Here is a 13,182-nt window from a genome sequence, read left to right as displayed (position 1 = left end):
GATTCTATCAATCTGGAAGCTCTAAAAACAATTTATCCCATCCAAGATTCCAATTCGAGGTAATATTTGTGATAGATAATACTTCAGGTCCCCAAAATATATTTCAGAAAGTGTTTCAAGCATTTTGAATGGCTTTGTATTGAGGGGCTCTAAAAGTGAGGTTAGGTCTCATATAGTAAACACAAAAAGGGATTGATGTTCCCTAATTGTACCAAGTGGAGTCTCAGTATGATTTTTAATATATCGAAGGGAGATCTTGACTTATTTAATCCTTGCTATTGTAATTCCGTGACCTACAATGAAGCAGTGATCTGATCCTCCAAAAAGTGAGGTTATGTTTCGGTTTCAGACAAAAGGTCTATCCAACTGAAGGTCAAATTCCCAAACTATGACTAATGTATCCAAACATTTTGTAAAAAGTTTGTAGTTTATAATATACACCTCAATATTAGTCTATGAATAATCAAATAGCAGCTGATACAATCGTCGCTTAGGAATTAAACCTTTGGCTTTCCTAAAAAATATCACCAATGCTTTTTACACAAGACGTTGTTTCATCTTCAATTTAATGAAACATTGTATCAAATTTCATGATTTAGCAACGTTGAAGGCTTCACAGCGGTCTGTTTATGCAGGCACCGGTCAAATACCGTACAAGCGTTCCATTTTCTTTCCTCGAAAATAGATTATAAGAAAGTAAAAATCAATTTAATAATATAATATGATGAGCGTCTCTATCTCGTATCAATTCAATAATCAAGTTTCATTTATTCAGTTTCTTGTACTACCGCAAGAACGCTTGACCGCTGTTTGTAGCCTTAGCGCCGGTTAAATTTTAATCGTGATTAATTTAAAGGAAATTTCATAACAAGCGACCTGGTTTTCTAATAAGTGAGACTAAGGCTCAATTCACACCTAGGCGACTCAGATTGAGAAGAGATTCGACTCTAGTGGAGAGCATGTTTTCAAATGGTGACACTCAGACCAGTCGATTCTAGTCTCCGCGACGTCACCATTTGGAAACACATGCTCTCCACTAGAGTTGAGCCTTATAAGACTTTTCTTCTATTTCCTAACTGGAATCTCCAAGACATAATTGAAAAAAAAAAATCACAAGATCAGAGAAGCCTTCTTTTTGAAAAACCCTTCTCTGATTGGTACTCGTGAAATTGATCACGATTAAAATTTAACGGGCTATGTGCAACCGAGCCTTAAGAGTTTAATTTTCACTATTTCTAGGATGTACCAACCTTCAATCATAGCAAACGCCGCGCCAAATCAAATAGAATCGCTGCAAATAGCCGCACCATAAGGACCAAGCCACACGAGGTTCGCTTCAGGGCAGAAAGCTCTCCGATTGGCTTCGGGAATCAGCTACTAAAGCTCGGTTGCACAAAAGCTGGTTAAGTTTCAACCGTTGTTAATTTTACAAGAACCAATCAGAGGCCTTTTTGACAAGACGTCTTCTCTGATTGGTTCTCGAGGAATTAATCACCGTTAAAATGTAACCAGCTTTTGTGCAAACGGCACTAAGAGAGCTTCCTGCCCTACCGAAAAACGCTGCGTGTGGTTTGGCCCTTATATAGTTGATAATAGTGGGGGAAATTCGCTTGCCGCTGCAATTTACGCTGTAGAATGCCGAGCCAAATTCAATTAGAATCGCTGCAAATATCCTCGTCTCTAAGGCTCAACTCACACCTAGGCGACTCAGATTGAGAAGAGATTCGACTCTAGTGGAGAGCATGTTTTCAAATGGTGACACTCAGACCAGTCGATTCTAGTCTCCGCGACGTCACCATTTGGAAACACATGCTCTCCACTAGAGTTGAGCCTTATAAGACTTTTCTTCTATTTCCTAACTGGAATCTCCAAGACATAATTGAAAAAAAAAAAATCACAGATCAGAGAAGCCTTCTTTTTGAAAAACCCTTCTCTGATTGGTACTCGTGAAATTGATCACGATTAAAATTTAACGGCCTTTGTGAACCGAGCCTTAAGAGTTTAATTTTCACTATTTCTAGGATGTACCAACCTTCAATCATAGCAAACGCCGCGCCAAATCAAATAGAATCGCTGCAAATAGCCGCACCATGGGGACCAAGCCACACGAGGTAGATTGCCCTTTCTTCAGGGCAGAAAGCTCTCCGATTGGCTTCGGGAATCAGCTACTAAGGCTCGGTTGCACAAAAGCCGGTTAAGTTTCAACCGTTGTTAATTTTACAAGAACCAATCAGAGGCCTTTTTGACAAGACGTCTTCTCTGATTGGTTCTCGAGGAATTAATCACGGTTAAAATGTAACCAGCTTTTGTGCAAACGGCACTAAGAGAGCTTCCTGCCCTACCGACTCTACTGAAAAACGCTGCGTGTGGTTTGGCCCTTATATAGTTGATAATAGTGGGGGAAATTCGCTTGCCGCTGCAATTTACGCTGTAGAATGCCGCGCCAAATTAAATTAGAATCACTGCAAATATCCTCTTAGGTGACTCAGGTGAAGAGACTGGACTCTAGTGGAGAGCATGTGTTTTGAAATGGTGACGTCGCGGAGACTAGAATCGACTGGTGTGAGTGTCACCATTTGGCAACACATGCTCTCCACTAGAGTCCAGTCTCTTCTCCACCTGAGTCGCGTAATTGTGAGTTGAGCCTTACTGTTAATATTATAGTGATAATAGAAGGGATATTCGTTTGCTGCTGCTGAATTTACGCTGCCCTACGCATAAGCTTGCATACTAGAGTGAGATGCACGTTATAAAGTCAGCACCTCATCAACATTTGTGTTGCTATCCTTGTCTGCTATTAGACAAAGCAGATAGCTCTATCCTTTCCAACCCCGCACTGCTGTAAATGGTTTCTTGACTATGTAGATATATAATAAACTACCAGAATATTTTATCTCAACCACGAAAATTTATTATTAAATCATGAGAAAATTAATAAGAATGACAACAAATATACCGGGATGACAAATCACAGCTATCTAGTATAGAAGGCGGTGGTAACAGAAAATCGGCAACTCTGACGTCCTATCATTTTCACTGACTTTGTAACGTGAATTTTACTATAGCAAGATAATAGGAGATTGAAGACCAGTTTCCATCACCACAAATCCCAGAGACAAGTTGCACAACTAATCATTGATTGCTATATTCTGGAGACAGCTACATGTTGGGATACATTAATGTGTGGCAATGGAAACTGGTCTCAAGTAGTTAGTGGTAGACACATTGAAATGGAGTGCCACCTCGCCTCGCTCCAATGTTGACAGTACTCTGTCAATAGTCTGCGCTTGCTTGCTAATCAACCATCAATCTGAAGCTTCGTTTACACCAAAGTTGATAACTCAATCATTATAGATTCTATTCGATTGAACATATCTTATCATACACATGATGAACATATGTGTTTGTCAAGTTACGTTCAATCTAGTAGGATCTATAAGGATTATGATGTTATTAACATTTTGTTTATAACTTTGGTGTAAACCCAGCTTTATACCTCTCAAATTATTTAATCATTATAATAGACACTTGTCAATATAAATCATAAATCAATAAAATCTGCACCCTCGATTTACGGATCATTTCTAGAATAAAACACTATCAAAATTCACACTTAGCAGACTCCAATAATATGTCGTTACCTTCTCAATCAATAGAGGGATTTCATCTAAAATGGTTTGAGGGAAAAATAATGCAAGAATTTCTAATTAAATGTCAATGGATCTTGGATAACCAGTATTTCATTTTCATTAAGGCTCAACTCACACTTACGCGACTCAGGTGGAGAAGAGACTGGACTCTAGTGGAGAGCATGTGTTCCCAAATGGTGACAGTAGCGGAGACTATAGTCGACTGGTCTGAGTGTCACGATTTGGAAACACATGCTCTCCACTAGAGTCCAGTCTCTTCTCCACCTGAGTCGCCTAAGTGTGAGTTGAGCCTAATAGGGTACTCTTTAATTACACAACTCAGGAATAAATCATTAGTCACCCGAGTTGGGATAACATTGGCAAATGATTGAAAATATCGTTGGTCACAGACACAGGGTGGGGGTATAAATGACCACACATAATAAGACCAACAACTCATCATAATAAATTGAGTTTTTATAAAATAACGCTTCACAGCTATAGGAATGTCCCTGCATTGGTGGGCATAACTCACAAAAAGTGGGTGATATCAATTCACTGATCATAACAAATCAAATAAAAATAATGATGAATGATACGAAATAAAAATAATAATGATGATGGATTAAATAAAATGAATGTTAAAATAAAAACAAAATGAAGCAAACAAAAAATAAAATTTAATAACTCATGAAAAAATTATAAAAATAAAATAAAACGATGAATGAAAAAATAATAAAACATGTTTATTCTCGGTAAAAATATCCCCAGTATTTTTAATAGTGGCCTGCCGATTGCCGGTCCTGTAATATAAAAACGGGAACAACGTTTAGAGATTTGATTTATTTAGCACTTTGTCAACTAATCGTGCGCCCTCATGCCAAACACGCATCTACTGCTCTACAACAGGCCAAAAGAAATAGAAGGAAAAATGAAAAAAAAAGATTGGTTAATGATGATGGGATTTCAAACAGCACTGATGTGCACACCAAGACGAGCAATCAAACCAAGTCACAGCAGGCGAGAAAATCCACAGTCGAAAAGTGTTTGAGAGAGAAAAAACAAAGCTGCAATGCTCATTAGAAGAATAAAGACAGAACTATGAACAAAGACGTGGCTTTCTATAAATGAGAAATTATAAGTTCAAGCAGAAGATTGAAACGGTTTCAAGTCAATCAACCAACCATTCAACTCAAAACATTCCAAGTAGGAGATGCCTAGAGCAGTGAAATAAAAGAAGTTTATAGAAGAGTGCATGGAATTAGTCAAATAGTCATTTACAACAAGCAGAGGAGCAGAAGATTTGAACAGTTTAAAGACAATATTTCTTTCTACAATTATTCAACTCAATTCAAGAAGAAGCTGCATAGAGCAGTGAAGTAGGATGAGATTTTAGGCAAGTGCAAGATATTAGTCAAATATACAATACAGTATTTACAACAAGCAGACGAGACAACACCATAAAAAAAGAAAAACCAGACAATCGAAGACAAGTCTACATACTACGGTTAGAAATAGCAAACTACCACTAGTTAATAATTACTGAGTACATAATTAGTGAGGGTGAACATTAACTCAAGGGCGTTTATGTTACTGATCTCAAGCCGATAGTCCAGGTAGTTCTTTCATGTGAAGCTTTATGACTGTAATAGTCCATCATATTGTGCCGTTCATACACTCTTATCCGGCCAAAACAGTAAAAATCGACAATAATCGGCTTGAGATAACAGTGAAAGTTGCGAGATAAACGCCCTATACCATGAGATACTACTTACGCTATTGTTTCTCTATGACATTAGTCAGTGTAAACATGGTTGTCTAGAATGAAGGTTGGTGCAAACGATTTTACTTGAAAAAAACCACAAAATGATACATTATTTTCAAAAAATGTTGCCCAATCCAAAGTATTTTTCAAATTCCCTCTCATTCTTAAAAATAATATGGTTAATCGCAGGTTGCACTTCTATATTACGCAAGCAGCAACGCAAAATGCACAATCAAACATTACAAACATGAAAAATACAGAAAAAATCATCTACTAACCTCGAGTAAATTCCGTCGACGATGTTTAACATCATGATGTGAAGTAATTCAAGGCTGGAGATTGGAGATAAGGTCTTCCTTCTCAAAGCAGTGAGATTCCTCTGCGCAGTCATTCTGTGAAGTAATCCTTGGCTGGAGATTGGAGGTAAGGGCTTCCTTCTCAAAGCAGTGAGATTCCTCTGCGCGGTCACTGTAAAACAACACATTGCTTAACCAACAAAGTAATAAAAAAATATACTAGTGGAGTGACTCAAGGCAGTTGAAATAAGTGGTTGAGACAAAAGCTGTTTTATTTATCATAAAAATACGATCAAACAGTTGTGTATATGGCAATACCTGTTTCATAAAGATTCAAATATTATAAACACATACAAATTCATCACAAAACACATCAAAATTTATGTCACAAATAAATAGATTCACTTCTACATTAGTTTTCAGTTGCAAGAAGATAGATTGGCTGACTTGTAAAAAAATAAATTTCTCGCAACGGGAAACGAGAGAGCAGAGATTTAAAAACATGTTTTATTATAAAAATTGACCCGCTCTCCTCAACGGGGAAATTTTGAAACATACTCAATGGAAATTTTTACCCGCATTCTGTAGTGGGAAGATTTAAAAAAAAGTTTACTGTTAAAATTAATCCCGCAGCGAAAAAAATGTTAAAATTTCCTATGAAAAAACTTCGTTGCCCCTTTCACAGAGCAGGAAACGGGGAGGTGAATTTCAATATATGTTTTTTTTTTTAATATTTATGACTGATATAATTGATAAAAAAATTGTTCGGACCGCATTAGTGTGCGCAATTATAATAAAAAACCTATGCATGAATGGCAAATACATTTTCTCCTCTACTTTCAGTAATTATTATTAAAATGACAAAATAATTGAGACTGATACCTAAACAAAAAACTAGCCTTAACCTTAGATGTTTTCAAGTTGAATGCAATTACAAACATGATGTCTGCTAATGTTGAATTTTAAAGAAAAATATTCGAAATAATTAATTTTTACCTGGAAATAAATTAAACTATTAGGAAATAGCTTATTTTTGTACTAATAATTCAAGTTTCAAATCGGTAAATCATAACCAAAGAATGTAAAGTAAATATTCAAAAAAATTATAAACGTTTATGATATTTACCTTTAAAATGAATAAAATCGACAGTAAACAATTCATCTTGTACTAATTTAAGCCTAAAATTGATGAATTATAGCTAAAAACTTTATATAAAATCTATAGTCAGATTCAATTCCTTGGCAGTTCAAAGTGAAACAGCCATAGATCAAAAGTAGGAAATAATTATCTAAAACTGAACGAAATCAATTGAAAACATTGTAAAAAGATTGCGGGAATGAAAAGAATTGAAAAGAATGCGGGTAAACATTGAAAAAGAAACATTGTAATAAGACAAAAGCAAGTAATAAATAACGTTGAATAGCTGATGAAACATTTTTATTACGTAAAATTTACAGTACCTTGAACTAATCGGCGACTGAAGAATAGGCTGTTTTTATATCAAAGCTCACGTTAAAATTATCGGATAGAACTGGATTTCTATGTTCACACTAGTTGATTAAGATAATAAGGAACACATTTCACAATAATTTAAGACTGAACTCAATAAAATATAATTAAAAACTGCAATAAATTACGACCACTACACAATATAGCAAGAAAACATCCAAGATGGCGGCATCCAATTTATTTCTATTTCGACAGAGGAGGGAAAAAGTATTGCCGCCAACGTAACGATGCAAAATTTCTCTATCCGCCCTTCCTATTTTCTATTGAGACATAGATGTGTTTGGTTGGCAGAAACCAGCTGACTTTCTGACCTAATTACTTTCCATAGAAGAAGAGTAAAAGAATAAGAAGAAAATAATTTTCTAACCTTAAATAAAAACTGCATAATAATTACAAAAATGTAATTAGAATACATTGAAATGACATAAATTGTACTCTAAAATGATTATAATATTGATGATATAACTTGAATAAAAGATTAAAATGCCTCCAAATGCATATTTCACCCAGAAACCCCAGCAAAATATGTCATCAATTTTAATAGAAAATGAAGAAATAAAACTGTTTCTCACAAAAATATCTTTTAAAAACATAACTATACATATTTATTTAACCATTTTTCATCCTAATAGAAGCTCAAAATAGAGATAGAATGTCATAAAGACGTAATTTATTCTTGTACTACACTGGCAACCATACCATACAAATCGGTTTGCAATGCCTTTGGGGCAAAATATAACCATAATATTGATAAAGCTTGGTAAAAAGGTAGATAAAGAGCAGCTGAAAAATTTTAACTCAACTATTTACCTTAATATAAGTTTCAAAAAATGTTTAATAACTCTATGGCTTACAAGCGCATAATGACTCACAACTACACATTCAACAGGTCTATCAAATTGTACGGTATAAAATGTAACAAACTCTAGACATTTGATGACATAAAGTGCTCAAAAATATTACAAATTAGAAGAAGGAATCTATTCACTACAATTACAATAAGGGCATCTATGGGAAAACAGAACAATTTGACGGAATAAAACCCAAATTTTAAATTGCTTCAAATAGGCTACTAGCAACTTTTATGAGACTTTCTACCGCTTTGTTAGAAGAATACTCTACAGTCCAGCTGCACAAAAGCCGGTTAAATTTTAACCGTGATTAATTACATGAGAATCAATCAGAGAAGCCGTCTTATCAAAAAGACCTTCTCTGATTGGTTATCGTGAAACTAATCACGATTAAAATTTAACCGGCTTTTGTGCAACTAGGCCTCTCTGTTGTGGGCAAATTAAATGTATCCTGCACTCCCAACTTTAGCCCCTATATTATACACAAATCTACAACATCTTTTTTCAGTTGAATGTATTCTATAGATCCAAGAAAATTGGATTATGTCGACTATGCAAACTAAATAAATAAGCTTGTTCACACCAAATCTGTGCGACTCTGCAGTCGGTGGATGGATTTTCCAAAAAGATCGGTCGCCTGCCTAAGCAATGAGCTGTTGTTCAACACAGACATCCATCCATCTGCCGAAAGACATGAGAAATAAACTCCACTCGCAGACGAATGTTTTCGAATCGTCCTATTAATAGTGAGGTCCACATTATAATGGCAGTATTGTATTAACATTGGTGTTGCTATCCTTGTCTATCATTCCACAAAGCAGATAGCGCTATCCTCTACCACCTCCGCACTCTTCCCACATAATTATTACTACAACAATGTATAAATATGTTCAATCAACAAAATATTTAATCTCAAATATAAAATTTTTCTTGACGAATATAGAATATGATTGATTATTTTCAACATTGAATATTATATCAGATATGAGATATCGTCTTTTGAAATCAGAGACAAGGCAGAGAATCGGCAACATTGCTCTTCTATCTTTCTCCACTTCCATGACAACGTGGATTTTACTATAATAGCGATTTTCTCCGGACATCCGAACGGTCGTTTTCGATCAAGATCTCTCATCAAAACCACAAATCACGCCAACAAGGAGATAAAACAACAAAATATATTGAGACTCCAGATTCGGGTTCAGCGTCTTGAAACAAATAATTTGCTTTAAAAAAAATTATGAAAATTGAGGAATCGGTAAAGATTTTTAAGTAAAAATAATTTCTATTGGGCCACAGATTTCTCTGGTGTGAAGTGAAACTGTATGGACGTCCAGATATCTGTAGTAACTCTACACAGTCACAGAGCTCTGGTGTGAACAATTTTTAGGCAACTCAATTTAATACAAATTCATACAAATCAACACAAATACACAAAAAAATACAAAAACAATACAATAAAAATACAAATTTCTAATCAAAATACAAAAACAGGCTTCACAGCGGGGTGTGCTGAATAGAATGAAAGGCGGAAAATACCTAGTCAACTATGGTTTCCCATGTCATGGTCTGGTAGAGGGAATAAAAGTAAAGAATGAAGGGTGAGGAGGAGTGGATAAGGGAAGAACGGGAGAAGAAGAGAGTGAAGAAAGACAAGCAACGTTTGTAAGCCAGATACCAACAAATACCAACAAACCAACAAATATAGCTGAAGAAATTTCAATAAATAGTTGGAGCAGAGATCTTGAGTGTCATACGTCGATATTAATATCTATATTTAAGATATCTATAAGTATATTCTTCCAAGACCGCTGCCAGCAGATCGCTCTCTGTGTGATCAGAACTTGAATGAAGGTGTGATGCCAAATTATAGGTGTTCTCATAGTGAGGAGGTAGTGGAGAGGGTTGATCAATCAATAAATAAATTTATTCAACACAACAACAAATCATTTTTTTATTTGACACAAACACTGAATAAAAATCAAAAGGTAAGCACATAGAGAAAATATTGCATGAGAAGATATACCACCATGTATGTTCCAAAAATTGAGGCCATTACACGTTCACAGTCCGAGATGAAATGAAAGTCAAGTGGTTATGAAACTTGATTTAACTGTATCACACCATACAGAGAATATAGCTTCAGAAGATATCTCATGAAATAGGAAGTTTATGTTCCAAATTTCTTCTCCGATTACTGTCGACTACTGTCTATTATTATTGTGTTGTTGGGAGTGTGAGAGTGTAAGAAGGGCACAGTATGAGAGACTACCAGCGTCACATAGATTTACCAAAAACAACTACTAGGATTATCGGCTTCAGTTAACACTCACATTTGCAACATAAACGCCATTTACCATGACATATATTCTTGTGCTATATTTTCTCTAGGATAATAGTCACTGCCCAACTATCACAAAGAGAATTTCACAGACAACTATCATCCAAAAAAAAAACAGGAAAAAAGTCAGTTCTCAATTTCAGCAGCTGAATAATGTCAGGTATAATGCAAAATCTAAGATTATCAGGCATTGTCAACCTTAAAAAACAGAATAGATGGGGGACACTGAAAGATTATGGTAACCTACAAATAAGAATTGTATGATTTTTTACATTATATATATATTCTTTGTAATAACATTAATTCGGGGATTATCAGGGTTGTAGAACTATGAGAATATATTCTATTAGTCATTGATCAACTATTAAAACCAGAATTGTTAGATTGGGGCACTGAAAAACATTGGTAACCTTCAAATAATAATTGTATGATTTTTTACAAAATAAGGCTACCTATTCTTTGAATAACACCACTTCGGGGTTTACCAGTTATACGGAAACTATATGAATACTTTCTTTCAGTCATTGATCAACTATTAAAACCAGAATTGTTAGATGGGGGCACTGAAAAATGATGGTAACCTTCAAATAAGAATTGTATGATTTTTTACATTATATATATATTCTTTGTAATAACATTAATTCGGGGATTATCAGGGTTGTAGAACTATGAGAATATATTCTATTAGTCATTGATCAACTATTAAAACCAGAATTGTTAGATTGGGGCACTGAAAAACATTGGTAACCTTCAAATAATAATTGTATGATTTTTTACAAAATAAGGCTACCTATTCTTTGAATAACACCACTTCGGGGTTTACCAGTTATACGGAAACTATATGAATACTTTCTTTCAGTCATTGATCAACTATTAAAACCAGAATTGTTAGATGGGGGCACTGAAAAATGATGGTAACCTTCAAATAAGAATTGTATGATTTTTCACAAAATAAGGCTACCTATTCTTTTGTATAACACCAATTCGGGGTTTCGGGGATTGCCAGGTATACGGAGACTATGAGAATACTTTCTTTTAGTCATTGATCAACTATTAAATCCAGAATTGTTTGATGGGGACACTGAAAAATGATTGTAACCTTCAAATAAGAATTGTATGATTTTTCACAAAATAAGGCTACCTATTCTTTTGTATAACTCCAATTCGGGGTTTACCAGGTATACGGAAACTATATGAATATTTTCTTTCAGTCATTTATCAACTATTAAAACCAGAATTGTTAGATGGTGACACTAAAAAATGTTGGTAACCATCAAAAGAGAATTGTATGATTTTTTACCAAATGAGGCTACCTATTCTTTGGAATAACACCAATTCGGGGATCACCAGATATACGGAAATCATTGAATGTTTGAATGGGACACTATAATAAGGTGGATATTCTTAAATCAGAAAAGGGTGATTTTTTTCAATATCTAGTAATTCTTGTAATTCATCCATTAGTTCCCAAGAATAAATTAGGGGATATTTTTCAATAAAAAAAGACATTAGAGTTATTTTAACTTAAATCTAGAGACATGTCAAAGTATATGGAGAGAAATTGTCCTGAACTGCAGTCTGGTAGATTTTCCTCATGAAACTGTTAAGACATTTATGAGTAAGATTTATAAGTGTTTTTATAAAAAAATAAAATGAGGAAAAGTCTATAGATCACAGCACGCCCTTCTCTATAAACCCAAACATTTGAAATGCCTTTTTAAATTATATTAGAAAACAGATTCTAAGCAATTCCGCTTGAAGAGAAGAAAAAAGACATGATATTTGTAGGGAAAATTACAAATATCACAATAAATTTGGAATTACCTTGTACTTTGCATGAAGAGTTGAATCAGCTCGTTCCGTTTCAAATACAATGAATATTGTAGCATAAAATATCAAGTTACGATTCCGATTGAATGGTTATAATCTCCAATGATGATATACCTGAAAATGTATAAAAATAATAAACTCAACAGTAGATAAGGTTATCAAAGAATAATAGAGCATGAATAATTTTGAATTTAAAATTTTCATTTCTTTGAATTGAAAAATGATAAGTTTATTAATTTAAAGTTTAGTGCTGAACGTCCCGCACACTTGCAACTACCCAACCTACCTACCATTGCCGTCAATCTAGAGATCATTCATGGTATGAGAAAAGTAAAAATTAGTCAACAACTAGAACTAAAACGGAATTAAACCATTATTTAAATGATATTGAACACATTTTACAATAATGTTTAAGTTGAAATAAGCAAAATATCAGCTAAATACTTATAAAAACAATAAGACAGCCCATTGGCAATGGCTCATAGTCAACACATGAAGATTTTGCAATTATTTTACCAAAGTAATCGTTTTCAAAGTTAAATGTACTTAATTTAACCATAATCGAAGATGAATTTCTTAGGAATGAATGTTTATTTATTGTAATACTTACAGTATTATCATTTTCAAAACTTAGCTGTATGGGACCGTATAGGAATTCCACTTCCAAAGTTTACACACACATTCTCTAATTATACGACGGTTACAAACTATTTTTAACATTGATAGACTTCAATCAATTATGAAAGATGATATTTTTAAAAAATTAAAGTTTAAATGTTAATATTCAATTAATAATTAGCAATTGTTTGCGGACTTGTACAGGCTAATTGTATACAAACAAAAATCAAAGATGGCGATGGTCAGGTCAGGTCAGTTTGAGCAAAATGTGGCAATAGTTCAAAAACTGGCCGCTATTGCCTATGGGCAGCACAATGCAGGGAACATTTTGAAATCATTTGT

General features: G+C 34.2%; 1 long non-coding RNA gene across 2 annotated transcripts; it reads right to left on the bottom strand.

Annotated features, from left to right (window-relative positions):
• Nucleotides 1-4,290: 4,290 nt before the first annotated feature.
• On the bottom strand, nt 4,291-13,080 carry LOC111054220. 2 transcript variants are annotated; one of them, XR_005572918.1, is made up of 4 exons: nt 12,833-13,080; nt 12,217-12,336; nt 5,673-5,862; nt 4,291-4,432 (listed from the first exon to the last, which is right to left on the bottom strand). It is a non-coding gene; the product is annotated as an uncharacterized LOC111054220 (long non-coding RNA). The 2 variants fall into 2 exon arrangements; XR_005572917.1 differs by lacking the exons at nt 12,217-12,336; nt 12,833-13,080 and adding an exon at nt 7,152-7,724.
• Between the last annotated feature and the right edge of the window lie 102 nt (nt 13,081-13,182).

The sequence above is a fragment of the Nilaparvata lugens genome, chromosome 14, assembly GCF_014356525.2.
Source record: "Nilaparvata lugens isolate BPH chromosome 14, ASM1435652v1, whole genome shotgun sequence".
NCBI lineage: Eukaryota > Metazoa > Arthropoda > Insecta > Hemiptera > Delphacidae > Nilaparvata > Nilaparvata lugens.
This window is presented reverse-complemented; position numbering and strand designations above follow the sequence as displayed.